We start from the raw sequence: 22,225 nt of genomic DNA, 5'->3' as shown, positions 1-22,225 counted from the left end.
CATGGATACCCCAGCGCCCAACCCAGAGCCAGCTGAGTCTGAGTTCCTGGAATGGAGGAGGCCAGAGGCAGTGTGTCAGCGTCTTGGCGGTGCCTTCAGTGCTCTCTGCTGCACCCACTGCTTTTTCAGAGCTCCTCAGAGGGTTTCCTGAAGACAGTCCTGCTGCGAGTCTCTTGGTTCTCCCTGCATGCTCCCCGGGGCAGCAGCAGCCTCCCCTGGAACCTGGCCCCTCCTCAGACCAGATGCTCTGGTGGGCGTGTGTGCTCCTATTCTGCGTGAACACTCAGCCCTACCCTGGGATTCTGAGATTCACTCAAGGCTGAAAAGTCCTGCCCTAGTCCAATGCAAGGGAGGAAACTGAGGCCCAGGGAGGTCTCCCTTGCTCATGGCAGAGCCCAGAACCCAAATTGGTTGTCTTCTAGCTGCACCTTCCCCTTCCTCTGGGCTCCCCACCAAAAATAGGTGTTTTTCTTGGAAGAGGATAACTTCTTTTGCCTTGAAAGTAACTTACTGACGTTTCTCCCCGACAAGACGGGGAAGTCCTTGAGAGCAGAAGGGACATCTGCTTCATCCCTGTCTTCTAAGGCCCCATCACCATGCCTGGCATGCGCTCATTAAATTAACGCCTTTTAAGAGCTCTCTTTTGTGCACTTGACTTACCGGCTACCTTGCTCTTCCGCTCCCTACCTCCACTCCTTGGCAACACAGCTCACTCCATTCCTCTTGGGCACAGCCTGGACGGAGAGGGCAGCGTGAGCAGCTGTGCTCCATGGCTGACCAGGATAGCCCAGCACGAGGCCCCCAGCTCAGCCCAGTGCCTCTCCCTTTCTCAGGGTCTCTTCCCAATCCGGTGAGTTGCTTCCAGCTGAGTCAGGTTGGCTAAACTCAGCACGACACTATCCCCTGCAGTCCTCAGCTGCCGTCCCCACACTCCCATGTCCCCTCCTCCCTTTCAGCAGTGTCTCTGCCTTTCTAGGATATCTCAGCCCTTCCAAGCACTGCGCCCCTGGCTCTCAGATGCTCAGAATCGCCACCGCTGTCCTTGCTCGGTGTCGGCCCATCTCTGCACTCTTCCTTTCCCAGTTGCCGGCACACTCTCTAGTGTTCTCACGGCCCCTCTCGTTCTAGGAGGGGGTTTTCCAACTCAGGACTCATCTGGATCAGGTGAGAAAAACTCCACAGCAACAACGGGATTCAGAGGTGGGCTAGCTGGGTCCTGCCTCTCCTCAGGACCCAAGAAGTATAGGAGTGCGTAATAATCACACCGGACAGCGCTCAGCACCACGTGATGTTTAAATGCCTCATTCTAACCTGTGCCAGAAAAAGGAATTAGGCTGCAAGTGACCCCGTGCCCAGGGCAGCCGCTAAACCGTTCAGCTCCCCTCCTTCTTCCCCCACTGCCCCTGGCCTGGATACTGGTACCACCAGCCTCCCCCTGGGCTCCTGGGCTCCAGTCTCATCCCTCTCCAGTCTGTCCTTGGCACATCTGTGACCATATCTCACCATTTATAACAACCCCTTTATGGAGCCAGTCTGAGTCCTCAGCCATTGAATGAGTCTGGGTCCTCAGCCTGGCATTCAAGGTCCTTGATGGTCTGACCCCAACTAGACATCCCAGCTTCATCTCCCACCAGCACCGCCCATGCGCCCTCCGACCCAGAGACACCTATCTCCAAACACACCCGGCCTTTCACACTTTGGGCCTCTGCGCTGCTGTTTCATCCCCTCCCCTGGGCCATTCATCCCATTAATGACTCATTCCACACTGACTACTAATCCACTGTGAGAGGCCCTGGATACTCTGAGATGGAAGAACACAGATCTGTTCGCTGCTCTAATGACCCCTCCAGTCTGGGCTGGGGGATAGAAGTGACTCACAGGAGCACACACACAAATGCACACGCTGGGACGGGGCTTCAGACGTGAGGGACATGACACTGGAGGGGTGACACGGGCTGGAAGATCCTGGTGGGCTCCCCAGGGGCGGTGTCTGAGTGGGGGTGAATTAGGAAGGAGGGCAGGAACAGTGTTCCAAGCAGAGAGAATGGCACGGCAAGGGCCCCAAGGCGGGTAGGAGCAAGGTGAGGCTGGCCGCACGCCTGGGCCAGACTGGGCACTCAGAGCTTGCCCTTGGTGTTTAATACTCCTGGTTGCCGGCTTTAAATTTGTAATAACTTTATCTTTGAATCTGTGGTGTTTTGGGGTTTGGTTTTTTTTTGAGATAGAGTCTCACTCTGTCACCTAGGCTAGGGTGCAGTGGCACAATCATGACTCACTACCTCCCAAGCTGAAGCCCTCCTCTCACCTCCGTCTCCCAAGTTGCTGAGACCACAGGTGCACACCACCACACCTGGATACTATTTTTTTTTAGAAGTAGGATCTTGCTATGTTGCCCAGGCTGATCTTGAACTCCTGGCCTTAAGCAATCCTCCTGCCTTGGTTTCCCAAAGTGCTGGGATTACTGATGTGAGCCAACAGGCCTGGCCTGAATTTGTGTGTGTGTGTGTGTGCATGTGCGTGTGCATGTGTGTGTGTGTGTTTGAGATGGAGTCTTGCTCTGTCACCCAGGCTGGAGTGCAGTGGTGCGATCTTCACTCACTACAACCTCTGCCTCCTGGATTCAAGCGATTCTCCTGCCTTAGCTTCCCGAGTAGCTGGGACTACAGGCGCTCGCCACCACGCCCGGCTAATTTTTTGTATTTTTAGTAGAGACGAGTTTTCAGCACGTTAGCCAGAATGATCTTGATCTCCTGACCTCGTGATCTGCCCGCCTCAGCCTCCCAAAGTGCTGGGATTACAGGCGTGAGCCACCGTGCCCGGCTGAATTTGTGTTTTGTAAGTGAAGCCCTGTGGAACAGTGGAGTGTGCCCAGGGGACTTGGAGCCTTGGCTTGCTCACATGGGCTCCCGTAGCCTGGCACCTCTCCAGGACAATAAAGGTCCGGCTCATGACCCCATCCTCTGGCACCCCAGGCCTCAGCCAATCACTGCTGCTGCTTTCTCCAGGGGCTGGGCGCTGGTACAGAGAGGGTCAGGATCGGGTGTGTGTCTCAGGGAAAGGCAAGGCAGGAGCAGTCCTTGCTCCATACTGGCAGCACTGGAAACATTGGGTGGGCAACTCCAGAGGGCGGGGGGTAAGGCACCTAACACAAGGGACCTGCCCCAGCAGGGAAGTGTCAGTACCGTTGTAGGTTGCCTGTCCACCACGCATTGGAGTGGCATGCCCAGGGGAAGGGGAAACGCCTGACTTGGTCTCCCTGCTTGTCTGCGGCATGGCCTGCTGTTGGGTAGTTGGCAGGAGAGGAAACTTGACAGCAGCTTCACGCATGCTTGATGAGTTAGGGGGGCCGAGTCCCAGGCCCCTGGGAGGGTCCCCCACGAGCATCCCTGCACTCAAGAGAATGTGACATTAAATTATAAACACAAAACACCATGTCAGGCCAAGAAAAAAACCATGACAGGTCGAGAAAAAACCATGGAAAAGTAGAAGAGTTTCATATTTTAGACTTTTAATGATGTTTCAAAACAGCTTTTTGGCTGAACACAGTGGCTCACACCTGTAATCCCAGCACTTTGGGAGGCTGAGATGGGTGAATTGCTTGAGTCCAGGAGTTTGAGACAAGCCTGGGCAACATGGCGAAACTCCATCTCTACAAGAAATACAAAATTTATCTGGGTGTGGTGGTGCACACTTGTAGTCCCAGCTACTCAGGAAGCTGAGGAAGGATGATCGATTGAGCCCAGGAGGTTGAGGCTGCAGTGAACTGTGATCCTGCTACTGCACTCCAGCCTGGGAGACACAGCGAGATCCTGTCTCAGTAATAAGAAGAAGAAATAAAATAAAACAGAGTCTTTTGAACAGGGCCCCAGATATTCGTTCTATGCTAGGCCCTGCAAATTAGGGAGTAGACCTGGGGCAGGAAACATTCGAGGACTCCAGGCAGGCACTGCGACCGGACAGAGGAATGCGGGCAGGGAGCAGGCTGCCGCCCACTGGGTCTGGAGGACTTGGCACATCCTCTCCCCAGGCTGCAGTGGTCAGAGTAATCAAATCGTCTTTCACAGGGAGGGGAAACAGGGCTCAGGGACAGAAGGGTCTCTTTCCTCCGAGTGGCCCAGACCCTGTTTGGCTGCAGGCTGGTTCACAGGACATAGCCTTTTCTGGGAGGTGGGGAGGTCCTCACACCCAGGGGTGCTCTTTGAGTACAGGTCATGGTGGGGTGGTGGCAAAAGCAGGAGGGAGTGGCAAAGACAGTCAGTGGTCTGGAGCCTGCCAAGGCCCTGAGCTACCGTCTCCACCCACCAGCGTCCTGGCCCCAAATACCCGAACAGGCATTCTGAGTCTGCCCATCAGATAAAGGGTATTCTTACATCATGTCTCTCTCGGCCCCCAGCACTGATGGTGCCAGCTCTTAGCCAACCATAGGGGTGAGTTTCAAAACAACAAGAAAAGAAGTAGGAGGATGCTGGAGGGGCAGATATGTTTCTCCTCCGACTTTCCTAAACCCTCCCACAAAGCCCCTCACTTCCCAGGGCCATGTTTTTGTGGTGAAGAGAGACCAAGGACCAGCATCTTCAGGCAGACATTCAATCTAGCCCCGGGCTACAGGATCAAACGCAAGACACTCTGTTAAACTGGAATTTCAGATAAGCAAGCAGTTTTAAAAATATATAAATATGTCCCAAATATTGCATAGGACATACTTATACTAAAAAATTATTTGTTGTCTATCTGAAATTCCAATGTAAGTGGACATCTTTCATCGTATTTGCTTAATTTTGCAACCTTACTCCTACCTAGCCTGTGAGAGCTTCATCTCTTAACAGAAACCCCAAAACTATCTTCAGGGCCCCTGTGGTTCAAGCCCAGGCACACATTTTCAAGAAACCCCAGATGACAGTGACACATTTCCCCATTTGTGATCCAGGGTCCAGACAGCAGAAGGCTTTGCCTGAGGCCACACAGTGGGTATCTGACCTGGATACCCACACAGGTGGTGCTTGGCACTTTCAAACGCCCCTCGGACCACCACTGGGTGAGTTGGGTGTTGGTGGCTCCATTTTACAGAGAAGGAAACAGGTTCAGGAACGGGGAGGGTTTACCAGGGCTCACAGGAAGTCTCGCCCCCATCTATAAGACTGACACTGACTAACACTAACCCTAACCCTAATCCAAGGCTTCAGCCTCCCCAGCCACCACCCTCCCCCTGGCTTGGTGGCTAAAGATAGAAGGTTCTGGGAAATAGATGTGGTTTGAACCTCAGCACCTCCACTCACTGTCTGGGTGATCTGGGCCAGGTGCTTCCTTTCCTGGAACCTCAGTTTTATCATTTGTAAAATGGGGATAATGATGTGCCACCCTTCTTGAAATAGTGATGATGGAGTGAAGGAAATCCGTAAAGCCGATACCTCCTGCACACCCGGCCCTCAACAGTTGTACCCAGCTCATCCCAGCCACTCTCTGCCCACTCCCACCATCCCTTTCCCCCTGTGCTGGCCCCAGAGGCCTCCCCTGATGTCAAGGCCTGGAGGTGACTCGGTGGCCTAGAGGGAGAGACCACCACCACCCCCTCGAAAGACATAGAGCCAGAGCAGAGAGAACCAGGAGACTCAAGAGCCTGCAGAGTACCAGGGTAGTGGCTCACTCTAGCACTTTGGGGGGCTGAGGCAGGAGGATTGCCTGAAGCCAGGAGTTTGAGACTACAGTGAGCTGTAATCACACCACATTGCATGCACTCCAGCCGGGGCAACAGAGTGAAACTCTGTCTCTAAAAACAAACAACAAAAAATCCCAAACAAAGAGTCCACAGAGCCCATCTCATCTCTCGCCTTCGCCCACCTCTGCTGTGCCTCTGGTGGCTCTGCCTCTGGGCCTCTGCATCTGTCCCTCTGCTGCCTGTCGCCAGGCTGGCTCAGAGTCTCCCCTGGGCTGGAAGCCCACTGGCCCCTGGTTTCCCTAGGCTGCCCATATCTGGTGTAACTACAAGGAGAGTGACAGTAGCTCACACTCATCTATTCCTTAGTAGTCACCAGGCACTTCTAAGCACTTTGTGTATGTGGAGTCATTTAACTTTCACACCAGCCATATAACATGACTCCATTTTCATCTCCACATCACAGAGAGGGCAGCAGCTTCCCCAAGGTCATGCAGCTGGTCAGTGGCAGAACCTGGGTCTGAACCCAAGCAGCACAGCTGCAGTCGGTCTGTGTTCCCAAGTCATGGCTCTGCTACTTCCCCAGCCCCTCTGTCTACTACAGACCCAGCATGTAGTAGACGTTCAATAAATCATTGTCAAATGGATGACAAGAAGTATCCCATCATATTACACTTCACTTTTTCTGGCTCTATGTTCCTGATAAAATCTTTACTCTTTGAGGGCCAGGACAAGCTCGTATTTGTCTCATGACCAGCACAGAGCCTGGTATACAGTAGTTGCTCAATAAATGCTTGGGGAATAAACAAAAGAATGAATGAACCAGAGGAGGTGGTTTAGAGGCCTAAAAAGAAAAACAGCAAGGAAGGTGGCCCATAATTTCCCCTGCAAATGAAGCAGCAGTGAGTCAAACCTAGACACGAAGTCCATTCAGACAACCTTTGTTATGTGCTCAAGACAACAGGCCATGCAGGGTGAGAAGGGGCACGCTGCCCAGGTGAGGAGACAGCTGAGCTCCTGGAAGGCCCCCAGGGAGTGTCCTGTCCAACATGCTTCCTGCTGGGTCACTTACTCAGATTTTTAAAAAAAATTTATTGAAATACACTCATATGCCATAAAATTCAATCATGTAAAATGTACAGTTCATTGCTTTTTTTAAAGTTTATTTACAGAGTTGCATAACCATCACCACTGTCTAATCTTAGAACATTTTCATCACCCCAAAAGTGACCCCAGGTCACTTCCTGACCCCCACGCCCTGGCAACCAGAAATCTACTTTTGTCTCTATGGATTTGCCTATCCTGGATGCTTCATATAAATGCAATAGTATATTATGTGGTCATTTGTGTCCGGCTTCTTTCACCTGGCCTAATGTTTTCAAGGTTCATCCATGTTGTGGCATGTGTCAGTACTTTATTCCTTTTTATGGCTGCGTAATATTCCACTGTATGGATACACCACATTTTATTTATCCATTCATCAATTCACGGTCACTTTTTCTCAATTCTTGGCAATTATGCATAATGTTGCTATAAATATTGGTGTACAAGTTTTTATGTGAACAGATGTTTTCCTTTCTCTTGGGTGTATACCTAGGAGTGGAGTTGTGGAATCCTATGGGAACTCTACACTTAGCATTTTGCTCCCTCTTAGTTTGGAGAAGGTCAGGAACTATTTAACAGTAATCTTTCTTGAACAATTTAAAAATACATTCCAGGCCGGGCGCGGTGGCTCAAGCCTGTAATCCCAGCACTTTGGGAGGCCGAGGCGGGCGGATCACAAGGTCAGGAGATCGAGACCACAGTGAAACCCCGTCTCTACTAAAAATACAAAAAATTAGCCGGGCGCGGTGGCGGGCGCCTGTAGTCCTAGCTACTCAGGAGGCTGAGGCAGGAGAATGGCGGGAACCCGGGAGGCGGAGCTTGCAGTGAGCCGAGATCGCGCCACTGCACTCCAGCCTGGGCAACAGCGTGAGACTCCGTCTCAAAAAAAAAAAAAAATACATTCCAATACCGAAGCCATCCTGTAGCGTCTGCAAAGCTTGGGCTGAGCCCCAAATAGAGGGCTCTTGAAGGGACTGGCCACACCTTAGTGAGTTCAAATCCTGCTCTGCGATTTGCTGTGTGACTTTGCTCAAGTGTCTCCACCTCTCAGGATCGCAGTGTCCTCAGCTATGAAAGGGAGGTATTAACATCCAACTCGAAGGGATTTTGTGAGGATTAAATTCGATATCTGAAGCCTGCCTGGCATGCTGTAGGGGCTCAGTACAAGATGTAGATGTCAGTGCAGCAAGCACATGTTTATTCCTGCCCTGTGCTGCTGCTGTCATCTCACAGCTGGGAAGACTGAAGACTGGGAAGGATTAGGATTTTCCCAGAATCAGGGAAGTGAGTTCAAGTACAGGGGACCCTTTCTGTCCCTTAGACACATTTGAGACAGAGGAGGGGTCAGGTCAGAGCACCCCCAAGTCATGCTGAAGTTCTCACTTTGACCCCTTCTCTTCCTGCCAATTGAAATCATCAGCTGTGCCTTGGGAGGAGGAGTCTTCCCCTCTCCGTGCCTCGGTTTCCTCATCTGTAAGATGTACTTCTCTCAAAGGGTGGCTGTGGAGATTAAGGGAGATAATGTGTTTAAGATTAAACTCTAGAGGCTGGTATATACGAAGTGTCCAGCACATAGGAGCTGTTGCTTCCAGCTATCAAGAGGGATGCAGAGGCAACAGTGAGAACTGTAATCCAAAACCAGGCACAGCCATCACAGTGGCTGCGAGGAGAAGCACAGACCAATGGCAAGTCGATGAAGAACTGGAGCAACCGGAACTCTTACGTGCAGCTGGCGGGAGTATCAGACGGTATAGGCACGTTGGAAAACTTGGGCAGAAACTACCAAAGCTCAACATACGCATATACTGTGACCCAGCAATAGCACCCCTTGCTGTTTAACCAACAGAAGCCTGTGCTTATGATCACCGAAGGACTCGTTCCAGAATGTGCAGCCCTGTTTGTAATAGCACCACGCTGGGAACAACCCACACATCTAACAACAGGAGACTGGGCAAATGGCCAGGGGTAGTTTCCTACAAGGGAATACGTGACAGCATGAGAACGAACGAACCAGAGCAAACCAGACACAACCACCTGGGTGAATCTCACAGATGTGCAGTTGAGCAACAGCAGCCAAGCACCAAGGGGTACATGGTGCAGGATGCCATTCGAATAGAGCACAGGGCAGCTACTTCTGCTCTCTGGAGTCAGAGTCGTGGGAGTGACTCCCTTGCGGGAAGGAGCATGTGGGGGCTTCTACAATGCCCATTGTATTCTGCTTCTGGTTCTGGGTGACATGGGTGTGCTCAGGTTGTGAAAATGCATAAAGCTCTACATGCGTCATTTGCGCTTTTTTTCTGCATGAATGTTTTACTTTGAAAAGTTTACTGAGAAATACAAGCTTATGCATTTTGCAAGAATGCGTGCAAAAGGGCAGGCATTCCACCCTGTAGACTGCTCACCTGCGTTGGCCAGCTTCGTCACCTGCATTGGCAAACAGGAAAAGAGAAGAGTAAATAAGGAAATTGGCATGGAGGGTGGTGCTTGCCTGGGCCAATGAGGATCATGTGCCTGGCACATGGCGGGGATGGGGGTATAATTCAGTACTCAGCACTGAGGCTCAAAGGGAAAAAAAGTTTCTGTCTTAGGGGTGGGGCTCTAGCGTGACTGATAATTACAAGCTTAAAAAAAAAAGAAAAATGTAAATGCTTCTATGCCGAGGCCACACTTTCTTGCTCAACACTTCTCCTTCTGGCTTGCAGGTGTTTCCACTACTCTGCAGTTCACAGTGTTGGGGACCATGAACAAGTCTGGTGGTTACCATAGTAACCACAGTCAGTCTAATCCTAACTGCTTACCAACACTCCTTTGGGCCAGGCACGGTACTAGACCCTTTGCACATGGATTGTTTCATTTGTTCCCTCGTGTAAAAGACAGGTGGGTAATTAATGCAGCAGTGGTAAAAATAACTTGGATTTAGAGATTGACAACCTGTGCCCGAACTTGACCCTGGACAGCTGCACAGCTGTGCAAATGTGGACATGCTCCTGGGCAGTAGCCTTCTATTTCTTGTCTGTAAGCAGGGACAGTGACAATCTTGGCTGCTTAGTGCTGCCCGAGGACTGGCCAGGCCAGGAATGCACAGTGCTCAGTGGGGTGAACCTGAAGTCCCTGTTGTTGTTAGTAGGGCTGTGGTTTTGTCATTATTCCTGTTGTGAAGATGGAGAAACTGAGGCTCACAAGAGATGTTCATCTGTCCCAGCTGCCTTGGAGCGGCCGAGCTGGTGTTGAAGGCAATCATGCCAGCTTTCAACATCTCATCTTAACCCACTTGGCCAGGCCTTCCCCTCCGGGACCCCAGGCGACACACACATGCTAGACATCCGCATATGGCAGGTGGGACAAGTAAGTGAAGGCCTGGCCTTAACAATTTCCTTGGCTCTGTCTCAGGCCTGAGGCAACCGTTCTCCTCACCCGTGGCAGGCTCTCACAGCTGCTTCCTTGAAACTCTGGGGTAGGGGTGGGGATCTGCAGGCCTAGGATTTGTTCCTGGGGTGGGAGATGTCCCAGGCCCTGCTCTGCATGCCCTCATTCATCCCAATGACCTGGACCCTGTCTCAGCCTTGCCATTTGCTGTGGCAACACTCTAGCCCACTTACCGTGTCCCTCTGGGCCTCAGTGTCCTCTTCCGTAAAATAAGGTTGAGCACCACACCAAAGGGTGCTGGTCTCTCAAAGTCCCTTTGGTTTCCTCTTCTGTCCCAAGAATCTTCCTCGGAGCTGATTTTGGAATTCAGCCTGCCCCAGGAGCCTAGAATGCCCTGGCTGACTTTCTGAAGATGGGCTGGAGTGGCTCCTGTGTTCCTTCCTGCAGGAAGTGATTGTGAACATCTCCTGAGTAGGATGCAGAGATGAATAAGAGGGAGCCATGGCCCAGATGGCTGCACCATATGATGTGGAGGAGCACAGAGGCTACCAGCCGCCATCAGACCGACAGACAGACAGACGGACCCACTGCACCCAGCCCTGGGCTCGGCTCGCCTGCACTCTCTTCCCCAGTCTTACTCTCCCCAGGGGAGACAGTGGGTAGAAAACTTGTAATTGGAGGGAAGAGGATGTGACCGGAGACCTTGGCATTACAGGGAGAGGATGCTCGCTGAGCTTTCCAAGCCTGGGATCTTTGTTCAAAGGAGATGGAGCAAAACTTACACTAATAGAAGTAACATCAACTTTTCCAACAAGCCAGCAGTAGTACAAGTGGTTGTTGAGTGTGCATGCCTGTGTGCATGTGTGTGCATGTGCATGTGTGTCTGTGTGTGCATGTGTGTGCATGTGCATGTGTGTCTGTGTGTGCATGTGTGTGTGCGTGTTTGTGGGTCTGTGTGTCTGCATGTGTGTGCATCTGTGTGTGTTTTGAGAGATAAAGGAAGAAAACTCATCCTCATGAAAGAGAGCTTTCCTTTCATTTTAGACCTTTTGGGTTTAAATGGCAGCATAGCCCAGTGGTCAAGGACACAGCTTGGTGCCAGCTGTGTCCTCTTGGTGAGTCCTCAACTTCCTCACTGCTTCACCTGGAAGGTGGGGACACTGATGGCACTCATCTTGTTGGGTCATCAGGGGACCCAGTGGGCGGACACAGGGAAGGTGTTCCTTGTGGTGCCTGGCTCCTGGCGGGGCAGCCTGAGCATTTGCTGTTACGATTGTTAGGATTTTAGGGTAAATGGTCTCCAAACTTGAGGGAGCATATGGCCTCATAGTTGAATACTTATTTGGAAAGTACAGATGTGATTACTGAGCTAGTATCTTATGTACATTATAAAACAAACTCAAAATGGAAACTAAAAGGTTCACAAATGTGTAATCTTTTCTTTGCCCACCCAGTGACTGCTGCCCAGAGCTCACCCTCCAGCCAGAGAGAGGGCAGAGGGGGCTGGGCCGGGTGCCCCCATCCTGTGGGGTAGCTGGCCAAAGTAATCGCAGAGCCCTCTGAGAAGGGAGGGATTAAACCTCCCCCAGAGTATTGGTGGGGACGCAAGGCAGGCATTTGTATTTTAACATTTAGTCCATGTGCCAAGGTCTGTTCTAAGCACCTCACAGCAGTAACTTATTTCATCCTCAACAAGGAGTGTTTCTGTGCTAGCTCTGTTTTAGCAGAGGGGAAACTGAGGCACAGAGTGGTTAAGTAACTTGCCCAAGATCACGCAGCTGGGAAGGAACAAAGCCAGGCCTGGTTCCAGAGTGCATGCTGTGACCCACCACAGGCCTCCCAGAAGTGGGAGTATCTACCCACGGACAGGGCCCAGATGAGAGCCACTGAGACTGACACCCCTGACTTGCCCAAGGGCCTGCTGCAATAGATGCCCTGACAACGATGTGATCACCGCCCCTGTTTACAGATGCAGAAGCCGAAGTTCAGCAAGCCAAGGGACCTGCCTTAGATCTCCCAGCTGATAGGTGGAGCTGGGATTCGAACCCAGGTCCAACAGACTCCTCAGTCCATTGTCTTCACCACCAGCTGAGCTGCCTCAAGGAGAGCCCTGTTGTGGGAAGAGCACTGGGCAGGGAGTCCTGAGACCTGAGTTCTAGTGCTGACTTTGTCATTGGCTCATTGTATTATCTCAGGCAATCCCCAGAGAAGGCCTCAGTTTCCCCTGGGTAACATGGGGCAAAAGTTGAACTCATTGGTCACTTCCAGTCTTTAAGCCCTGATGTTCCCCGGGCACCACCAGAGTCCAGGAGAGAGAGGCTAGTTTGGTTTAGGAGACCAGGTGGGCTTCCTGGAGGAGGTGAGACTTCAAGTAACCTTGAGGAGGGGCTCCCATGGTCACATTCTACATGGGCTGAGTGGTCAGCCCATTTTACAGAGTGAAAAGCAACCTGCCCGAGGCCACACAGTGAGCAAATGGTAGTCTCTGGATTTGCACCCAGGACTGTCAGAGCCCAACTCTTCAGCACAGTGGACTGGAGGAGAGGAGGTGACCTCCACCCCAGGAGCCTTAAGACATAGAACACCAACAGTTAAGGCATAAAGCAGAGTGTGCCTGGCACACAGTAGGTGCTCAATAAATGTCTAAGGGAGGAAAGAAGGAAGGAAAGGAAAGGGCCCATGGCAGATTCCAGCCTGGCAGGCTTCCTACCCACTGGCATCACCAAGCAGCCAGACCCAGCTGGGCCCCTGTGGGGACAGACACCTACGATGTTTTGGGGCAGATCCAGGTGCCACTGTGAAGAGCCTAATTAGACTAATTAGAGCAATGTTTTCTGCTCTGCTGACTGCTCAGCCCCTTGGTGTGTGCGGCCCTGGCACAGGAGAGGTCACTGTCTTCCCAGGGTGACGGCAGGACCCAGCTAGGCCCTGTGGAGCCCCCGGAATTCAGAGCTTCAACCCAACCTGGTCCCCAAGGCAGCTGATACACCTGGGCCAAATCCTCCCGTGCACCCTGGCTGGTGCCCACTGCAGAAGTGACCAGCCGGCAGTCAAGTGGGTCATATGACTCAGGGCTCCCCTAGTGCAGCAGGGAGAGGAGCGCACAGGCCACCCTGGGCCCCATCCCCACAGCATCCTTGACCTCCTTGGTTTGCACACCCCCTGAGACTGGAGGCTTGCCACCTCTCAGGCTGGCCTTGGCATTGCCCTCCTGGGCTACAGAACAGGTCTGAGTGGGCTGCCTCGGTGCAGCATGGAGGCACACCACACAGCTGGTGAAGCCCAGGCTTAGGAGTAAGACAGACCTGGGGGCAAGGGCTCAACCTCTCTCTTCTTTAGTTTCCTGATTTATAAAACAAGGAGAGGCCTGGTGCAGTGGCTCACACCTGTCATCCCAACTGTATGGGAGGCTGATGTGGGAGGATTACTTGAGCCCTAGAGTTTAAGACAAGCCTGGGTAACATAGTGGGACATGACCTCTACAAAAAGTAAATTAAAACAAAATTGGTTGGATGTGGTAGTGCACACCTATAGTCCCAGCTACTCTGGAGGCTAAAGTGGGAGGATTGCTTAAGTCTGGGATGTCGAGGCTGCAGTAAGCTGTGATCACACCACTGCATTCCAGTATGGGCGACAGAGCAAGATCCTAACTCAAAAAATAAAATAAAATAAAATAAAATAAAATAAAATAAAATAAAATAAAATAAAAGGTGGAGAAAAATAGCACGTTTCCCAAAGGATGGTTGTGAGAACTAAATGGGTTAATATATGCAAAGCGCTGAGGATACTACCAGGCACAGAGTAAGCACAGTCATGCAATGTGCAATGACATTTTAGTCAATGGCAGACCATGTACATGATGGCGGTCCTACAATATTTTAATGAAGCTGAAAAATTCCTATCGTGTAGTGATGTCTTGATGATCCTGACCTTATGTAGGCCTGGGCTAATGTGTGCGTTCATGACTTCGTTTTTAACAAAAAAGTTTACAAGGTAACAAAAATTAAAAGTTTTAAAATAGGAAATAGCTTATAGAATAAGGATATAAAGAAATAAAATATTTTTGTACAGCTACACAAGATGTTTGTGTTTTAAGCTAAGTGTTATTAGAAAGGACTCAAAAAGTTAAAAAAGTTTAAAAGTGTATAAAGTAAAAAAGTGACAGTAAATTAAAGTGAATTTAGTGTAGCCCAAGTGTCCAGTGTTTCTGAAGTCTGCAGTGGTGCACAGCCATGCCCTATGCCTTCACGTGCACACACCACTCACTCGCTGACCCACCCAGGGCAGCGTCCAGTCCTGCAACGTCCAGTCCTGCAAGCTCCATTCATGGTAAGGGCCCTGTACAGGGAAACCACTTTTCATCTTTCACACCGTATTTTTACTGTCCCTTTTTTATGTTTGGATATGTTCAGGTCCACAAATACTTCCTGCTGTGTTCCAACTGCCTGCAGTGTTCATGCAGTCATACGTTGTACAGGTGGGTAGACTAGGAGCAAAAGGCCACTCCATGCAGCCTAGGTGTATAGTGGGGCTGTGCCACGTGGGTGTGTAAGGACACTCTCTGTTGTTCGCACAAGGAGATTGCCTAAGGACACATTTCTTAAAACGCATCCCCATTACTCCACACAGGATAGTGCTGACTTCTTCTGCCCTCCTGTGTATGTGGAGTGGGGCCTGGTGTTTGTCCTGCCTCCACACTGACACTTCCCGAGGCCCATAGCTAAGGGGGCAGAGCTGGGTTGTGACTCTGCCTCCAGTGTTCATCTGCCCTTACCTCCTTTCTGCTCTGCTGGAGTTTGTTCTAACCTCTAGCTTCATCCAGGGGAGAAAGTTAAAATAGCTCACAACTGGCAGGACAAAGCAACCCACTGCCACGGATGCCAACAGCAAACAGCCAAGCTGGATGTTTCAGGGCGCCCAACGGCACCCCTGCTCCTGTGTGACATTTCCTGCCCTGGACTGCAGCTCTCCGTGGATGTCTCTGCCCGCTCTTCTAGGTCCTGGGCTTCTTGAGGCCTGGGCCACAGTCCTCCATTATGTCACCTCACCATGGCCCAGCGCACAGGGTCCTGCGCATAGTAGGTGCTTCACATGCAGGCATTCACTCCAAGGCTACTTACACGCTGGACCCTACACTAGGGGCGGGGGATGTGGTGGTCAGTTTCAGGTCCCTGCCCCTTGGGGACCTCGTGCCATGGTAGGGAAGGTTGTCAGTGACAAGTACACAAATGCCGGAGGTCCCTGCGGGGCGTGGAGTGCCAAGACTGAGATGCGTGGGGAGCTGTGTGGAGGGCTGCTGGAGTGGTGATTTGCTATTTTAGAAAGGAATTAGGGGAGGCCTTCCTGGGGAGGTGACATTCACATCAGACAGATCTGGGGGCTAAGAAGGAAGCAGCCAGGGGAGGGGTGAAGGAAGAAGTGATGCAGGCAGAGGGGCTGATGTGTAAACACCCCCAGCTGAGACTGAGTGTAGGGTGTTGATGGCTTGTAGGGGAGCCACAGAGGGGTGGGTGGCAAAGGTACAACAATAAGCCCTGGTCAAGGGTATGGGGATGATAAGAATCAATGGAAAGGTCAAGCAAGAGTGTGACATCATCTCATTTATGTTTTGAAAGAATCCATCTGGGCTGGGTGTGGTGACTCATGCCTGTAATCCACGCACTTTGGGAGGCCAAGGCGGAAGATCACTTGAAGTCAGGAGTCTGAGACTAGCCTGGGCAACATAGTGAGACCCCATCTCTACTAAAAATTAAAAAAATGTAGCTGGGTGTGGTGGTGCGTGACTGTAGTCCCAGCTACTTGGAAGGCTGAGGTGGGAGGATTGCTTGAACCCAGGAGGTGGAGGCTGCAGTGAGCCTTGATCACATCACTGCACTTCAGCCTAGGCAACAGAGTGAGAATCTGTCTCATGAAAAAAAAAAAAATTAAAGTAAAAAGGAAAAAAGATAAAAGAATCCCTCTGGCTGCTGAGAGAAGAATGAGTTGCAGAGAGCTCGAGGGGATGCATGGATGAATGAGGAACGAGTCCTCCAGCAGCTTGGAGTGAGTAGCTTTTACTTCACAGCAGACTAGAGTAATTACCCTCATTACCCTTGTTCCTCTGAGTCAGCAGGACTTCCGGAAACCTGAGCTTTCTCAACAACAAAGCAGAAGGAAGAACAGTGAACTCACGCTGGTACAAAATGGAACAATAGCTGGTGGTGCGCGTAGGCACCTGTGTCATGGAGAGTCAGGTCACTTGCCAAAGCTCCAACAGGCTCCGAGAGTTATACATTCAACTGAGTTAATTTTTAACAAAATAAATCTAACAGGGATAGTTTAGGCTTGGCCCACAAATATACATGGTCCATACTGTGTTTTATTTATTTATTTAAGAGACGAGGTTTCCCTATGTTGCCCAGGCTGGTCTCCAACAACTGGGCTCAAGAGATCCTCCTGCCTGAGCCTCCTGAGTAGCTGAGACTACAGGTGTGAGCCACCGCACCCGGCCATACTGTGTTTGAAACAAATCTGAAATCTTTGCTGACGTTTCAAAAGAAGACTTTCTGTAAAAATCTAGATATCTAGCTTCCTTGGAAAACTCCAGAGCCTTGGCAGCCCAGGGTCTGCATCCCCTCCTGGCCACAGTCAGGGAGCAGAGCTAAGTCTGCCTCTTTCAGATGTTTGCTGCAGTCCCCACCAGTCCTTACTGTCCTCCCAGTCTAGTCACTGGTTACATTAATGGTGCCCAGGGCATTTGAGTTTGTGATTCCTATTTTTGTTTGCAAACAGAAAATTCTGATAATTCCAAGGTTTGGTGATGACGCGCAGCAGCTGGAATTTTCATCCTCTACTGCGGCAGTCTAAATTGGGGTGGCCACTTGGGAAACTACCCAGTAATTTCTAGTAAACTTGGAATTATTTAGCAAATTAGAGGCATGTTTAACATGACCCAGCAAGTCCTGTCCTGCCTTTATACCCTAGAGGAACTCATACCCACACCCACCTGAAGACATGCACAAGCACAATTTGCTGTCACCTAGAAGTAACCCAGTGGCCATCAGCAGAAGAAAGATAAATAGCTCTACATTGGAATACTATACAGCAATGAAAATGAATGAGTTATAGCTATGTGAATGAACAAATGAATGAATGGATGAATGAATGATGGAGACACAATATGAGTGAAAAAAGCAGGTCTCAGAAGAATACAAACAGAATGAGTCCATTTCTATAGAGTGTCCAAACAGGCACACAAAACAATATGCTATGTAGGGAATAGACTAGAGGTAGTACAATTAAAAAGAAAATCAGAGGAATAACGAACGTAAAGTCCCAGCTAGTGATTACCTCTGAGAAAGGGAGAAGGATGCACAGTAGTAATGTTCTATTTTATAAGCTGGTAGTAGAAATTCACAGTTTGCAATATTATTATCATTTTAAATTATTATTAATATTAGTTGTTTTAGAATTTTTTTTCTTAAGATATATTTTGGCCAGGCATGGTAACTCACACCTATGATCCCAACACTTTGGGAGGCTGAGGCAAGAGGATTGCTTGAGCCCAGGAGTTCGAGACCAGCCTGGGCAACATAGTGAGACCCTGTCTCTACAAAAAATTTAAAAGTTAGCCAGGTGTGGTGGCTCACACCTGTAGGACCAGATACTTGGGAGGCTAAGGTGGGAAGATCGTTGATTTCTTTCACCGCAACTCAGTTTTGCATGTCCCAAAGCTTCACGTAAATGGACTTGTACAGGATGTTGTCTCTCGGGTCTGGCATCTTTCACTCAGCGTGCTGTTTTGGAAATGTGTCCAGGTTATTGTGTGTATCAGTAGTTCATTTCTTTTTATTATTGAGTAGTATTCCATAGTATGGATGCTCCACAGTTTTCCTTAGCCACATCCCTGGTGATAGAAATTTGGGTTGTTTCCAGTTTGGGGCTCATATGTGTGTGACAGCTGTCACACATATTTGCATATGAGTCTTTGCGGAGACATGTTTTCATCTCTCCTGGGTAAAGAAGCTGCAAGTGGAATGATTGAGTTATTCAGTAGATGTCTGCTTAATTTTAGGTATCTTATAAATCCCCTTAGCTGTCTGAATTTGTAGGAAACTTCCTGATGTTTTCCCAAATATCTGCACAGTTCACACATCCTGCGGCGGAGTCAGAGTCCCAGCTGCTCCTCATCCTCATGGCACTTGGTGTTGTAAGTTTAAAAAAAAAAAAAAAAAAATGCAGCCATTCTGGTGAGTGTAAAATGGCATCTGGTTATAATTATAATTTTAACATTTTTTGTTTCCTTGGTGCTGAGCATTGTTCTATGTGCTTATCAGCCAGATACCTTCTTTTGTATCTGTTCAAGTCTTCTGCCATGTTTCACAGTTGGATTATTCATATATATATATATATTTTTTATGACAGAGTCTCACTCTGTCACATAGGCTAGAGTGCAGTGATGCTGTCTCAGCTGACTACAGCCTCTGCCGCCCGGGTTCAAGTGATTCTCCTGCCTCAGCCTTCCAGTTAGCTGGAATTACAAGTGTGCACCACTATACCCAGCTAATTTTTGTATTTTTAGTGGAGACAGGGTTTCACTATGTTGGCCAGGCTGGTCTTGAACTCCTGACCTCAAGTGATCTGCCAGCCTCGGCCTCCTGAAGTGCTGGGATTACAGGCATGAGCCACTGCGCCTGTCCAGGATTATTCATCTTGTTACTGTCCATTTTTAGTTATTTATGTGTTCTAGAAGTAAACCCTTTGTGACACACACACACACAAGCACACACACACACACAGAGTCAATATTGTTTCCCAGTCTTTGGTTTGCCCATTAGTTTTGTTAATGTCTGGTAATGAGCAGAAAATTTGAACTTGGATGAAATCCAATTTATCCATTTTTTTTTTCTTTTAAAGTTAGTGCTTTTTGTGTCCTGACCAAGAAACCCTTGCCTCTCTAATGTTGCAAAAATATTAATATGTTTCCTTTATAAACTTGGCTTTGTTTATTACATTTAGATCCATTTCAAATTGATTTTTGAATCAATTGCAGCAGTTGACATATATATTTTTTTCTATATCTATGTCTCATTGTTGCAGCACCATTAGTTGAAAGTGCTTTCCTTGGCCAGGCATGTTGGTTCATGCCTGTATGAGCCAACGGCTCCCACCTCCTTTTAGGAGGCCGAGGTGGGAGGATCACTTGTGGCCAGGAGTTTGAAATCAGCCTGGGCAACATAACAGGACTCTGTTGCTACAAAAATTAAAAAATTAGCCAGATGTGGTGGTATGCACCTGTGGTCCCAGCAACTTGGGAGGCTGAGGCGGGAGGATTGCTTGAGCCCTGGCAGTCAAGGCTGCAGTGATCATGATTGTCTCAAAAAAGAAAAAAAAGTGCTTTTATTACCCTATTGATTTGACTTAATTTGCTTTGACTTATTGTTTTAAAATGATTTTTTAGTGGTTATAATCCTCTGTTGTATTTATATTTCACATTTGAAAAATGGCTGCCCTCTCAGTGCCACCTCTGTGCAGATATTATGCTCAGGGCTGGGGAGAGTGTGGTGTCATGACAGCCCCTCCCTGGCCCTGTGGAGCTGACAGTCCAGCGATAAGACTGAGATTGCTGAGTCAAATAATGAGGTGGATATGGTTTCTCCCTCATGGAGGAGAAATTAATGGAAACCAACTGCTAAATGTGTGCTGAGGGAGGCCCTCCCAGGGAATATGTTAATGTGAATAAGATCTGAAGGTCGTAATGGACCACAAGCTCAAGAGGAAGGAGACCTTCCTCCTGTACATCTCAGACCCTCTCCTCTGTTCTGTCTTGTTTGGGGATCTTTGGCTCATCTTTGAGGAAGGGACAGAGCAGACAGAGAAAAATCTAGAGGTGGCTACAGAGTAGGGAGAAGGCTGGAGGTCCTGTCCTATGAAGAGCAGGAGACAGGTAGGTCTGAGGTCCAAAGGGCAGAGCCAGGACACTCTCATCTTCTAGATAGGCACAGGCAGGCAGACCTCAGCTCTAAGCAGGGAAGTTTTATCCCAGGCAGGGACTGTCCAACATCTCTATAGGTTTCCGAGAGGGAGGTTTGTCCTGAACCTCAGTAAGTCCCCTCTTCATTACAGTGTATTATTTGAAGGCTTTCTGAGGCTTCCATCCCTCCACACCAAGTTCCTCTGACAATAATGGCCACCTTTGTCCTTGAGCTCTGTGGCCGCTGGTCAAGGCCCTCAGATAGGGACCCAGCCCTTCCAGGCTATTTACTGGAAGGACGCTTTGGTTCCCCTTCACGCCCAGCAGCAGAGTGGGAGGACCCAAGAAAGCTCTGTGGAATGTGCCGCCAGCCCCTTGGCTCTGTCTGGAATTTCACGGGGACATTTTGCAGTCACTAAACTTAGCACCAGGGCCTATGGCCTCTGGGTAGGCCCAGGCATGCCAGGGGCTAAGAATGAATCACAGAGTGAATTGTCAGGAAAAAATGTGATGGGCTGGGCTCTGGGGACTCGTTTTACTGTGGGCAGGGGGCATGGTCCTGAGAGGGAGTCTCTGGGACCCCTGGGACTCCTGGGATCTGTCCCATCCTGTTCTCCTTGGCCCAGAGATGCAGCCCTTAGCCCAGAAAAGGGTCTATGCTCCATGCTTTTGGGGCGGGGCATCTGGTCTGTCATGTATTCCACAAATATTTATTGAGGGCCTCCTATGTGTCAGCCACCCTGCTACCCCCTGAAGATGCTGTGGGGAATTTGGCAGACACTGTCTTGTCCTCTGGAGTTTAGATTCTCCTGGGGAGGACAGATGGGTTCAGACCAAGGGGGCTATGGGAGCTGAGAAGTGGAGTCCCAAGCAGGGGAAATCAAAGGGAGATTTCTGGAAGAGGTGTCTAAATGGAGACCTGGAGATGGAGGCAGAGCTCAGCTGGGGAAAGGAAGGAAGGGTGGTTCAAGCCCTTGGGGAACTGGGAGCGGTTCCCTGACACCCGGCCCAACTGCTTCCCATCCCACCATGGTGCCATTTGGACTTTTCGCCCGTTTCCTGGAGACTACGTCACATGAGAGAAAGAGGCCACTCTTAGGGGTTGGGCAAACTTGGTCTGGAATCCACGCTCCCACTTTCTAGCTGTTACCCACAGTAAGCCGGCCTGCCTCTCTGAGTGTCAGTTTCCTATTCTGTACGATGAGGGTAGTAATGGGTCCTCCTTCCAAGGGCCAGGGTGTACCTAAGTGAATGTGCTGGGCACAGTGTCTAATGCTCTGCAGATTGTCGGTAAAGGGAGCTCTTCCAACCTGGCCTGCAGGCCCCATCCTCCATCAGTCTGTGAGTGCTGCCCCTTCTCCAAAGCCCTACCCAGGGACTGGCCCAGGAAGGCAGTGGTACATGCTGCTGGGGCCAGGAAGCTTTGTTTTTCACGTAGCCCCAGGCCTGTCGCTTGGGAGGAAACGCCAACTGCCAACTACGTAGGGAGGGTTGCCTAAGTGCCTGGATTGAAACCCTCCTCCTCCACCAGCCCCGCCTGCCTCCCGGGGGGACAAAGAGAAGGTCAGCCTCGCTTCTGTGGCCAGCAGCCGTCAGTGACAGGACCCAAGTGCTGCCCTTGGTTTCTCTCTTCTATGAGGATGTGGCCCTGGTGGCTGCCAGCCCTCAGATGGACAGGAACAGCTTTCCGATGCCTTCACTCCAGGGACGCGTATGCACCACTGACCCACATCTGCCAACCAGTCCCACAGGTTTACACAGGCAAGGGCAGAGGTCTGGGGGACCCTTTCCTGTCCTGTCTGCCTGTTTCAGGAGCTTCTCCAGGCTGGGGGTTGGGGGGTAAACCCCATGCAATGCTTGACCTCTTCCGGGACTGCCGGCCTCAGGAAATCCTGCCTATAATTTGTCACACATTCCCTAGAGGCTGCTAAGTTTTTATTTTTAGGATTTATTGAGCACCTCCTGTGTGACCCAGGGTCATCTCATGAATTACTCTACCCCGTAACCTGGGGGCAGGGTCATCCCCATGGTTTAAAGACAGGGGATCATGGTGCAGAGAAGTGAGGTGGCCACCTGAGGTCACACAGCCAGGAGATGGTAAGATGGGAATGGAATCCAGCCTGCTGACTCTGAAGCTCACTGATGCCAGG

The sequence above is a fragment of the Macaca nemestrina genome, chromosome 2, assembly GCF_043159975.1.
Source record: "Macaca nemestrina isolate mMacNem1 chromosome 2, mMacNem.hap1, whole genome shotgun sequence".
NCBI lineage: Eukaryota > Metazoa > Chordata > Mammalia > Primates > Cercopithecidae > Macaca > Macaca nemestrina.
Note: the sequence above shows the minus strand (reverse complement) of the source record.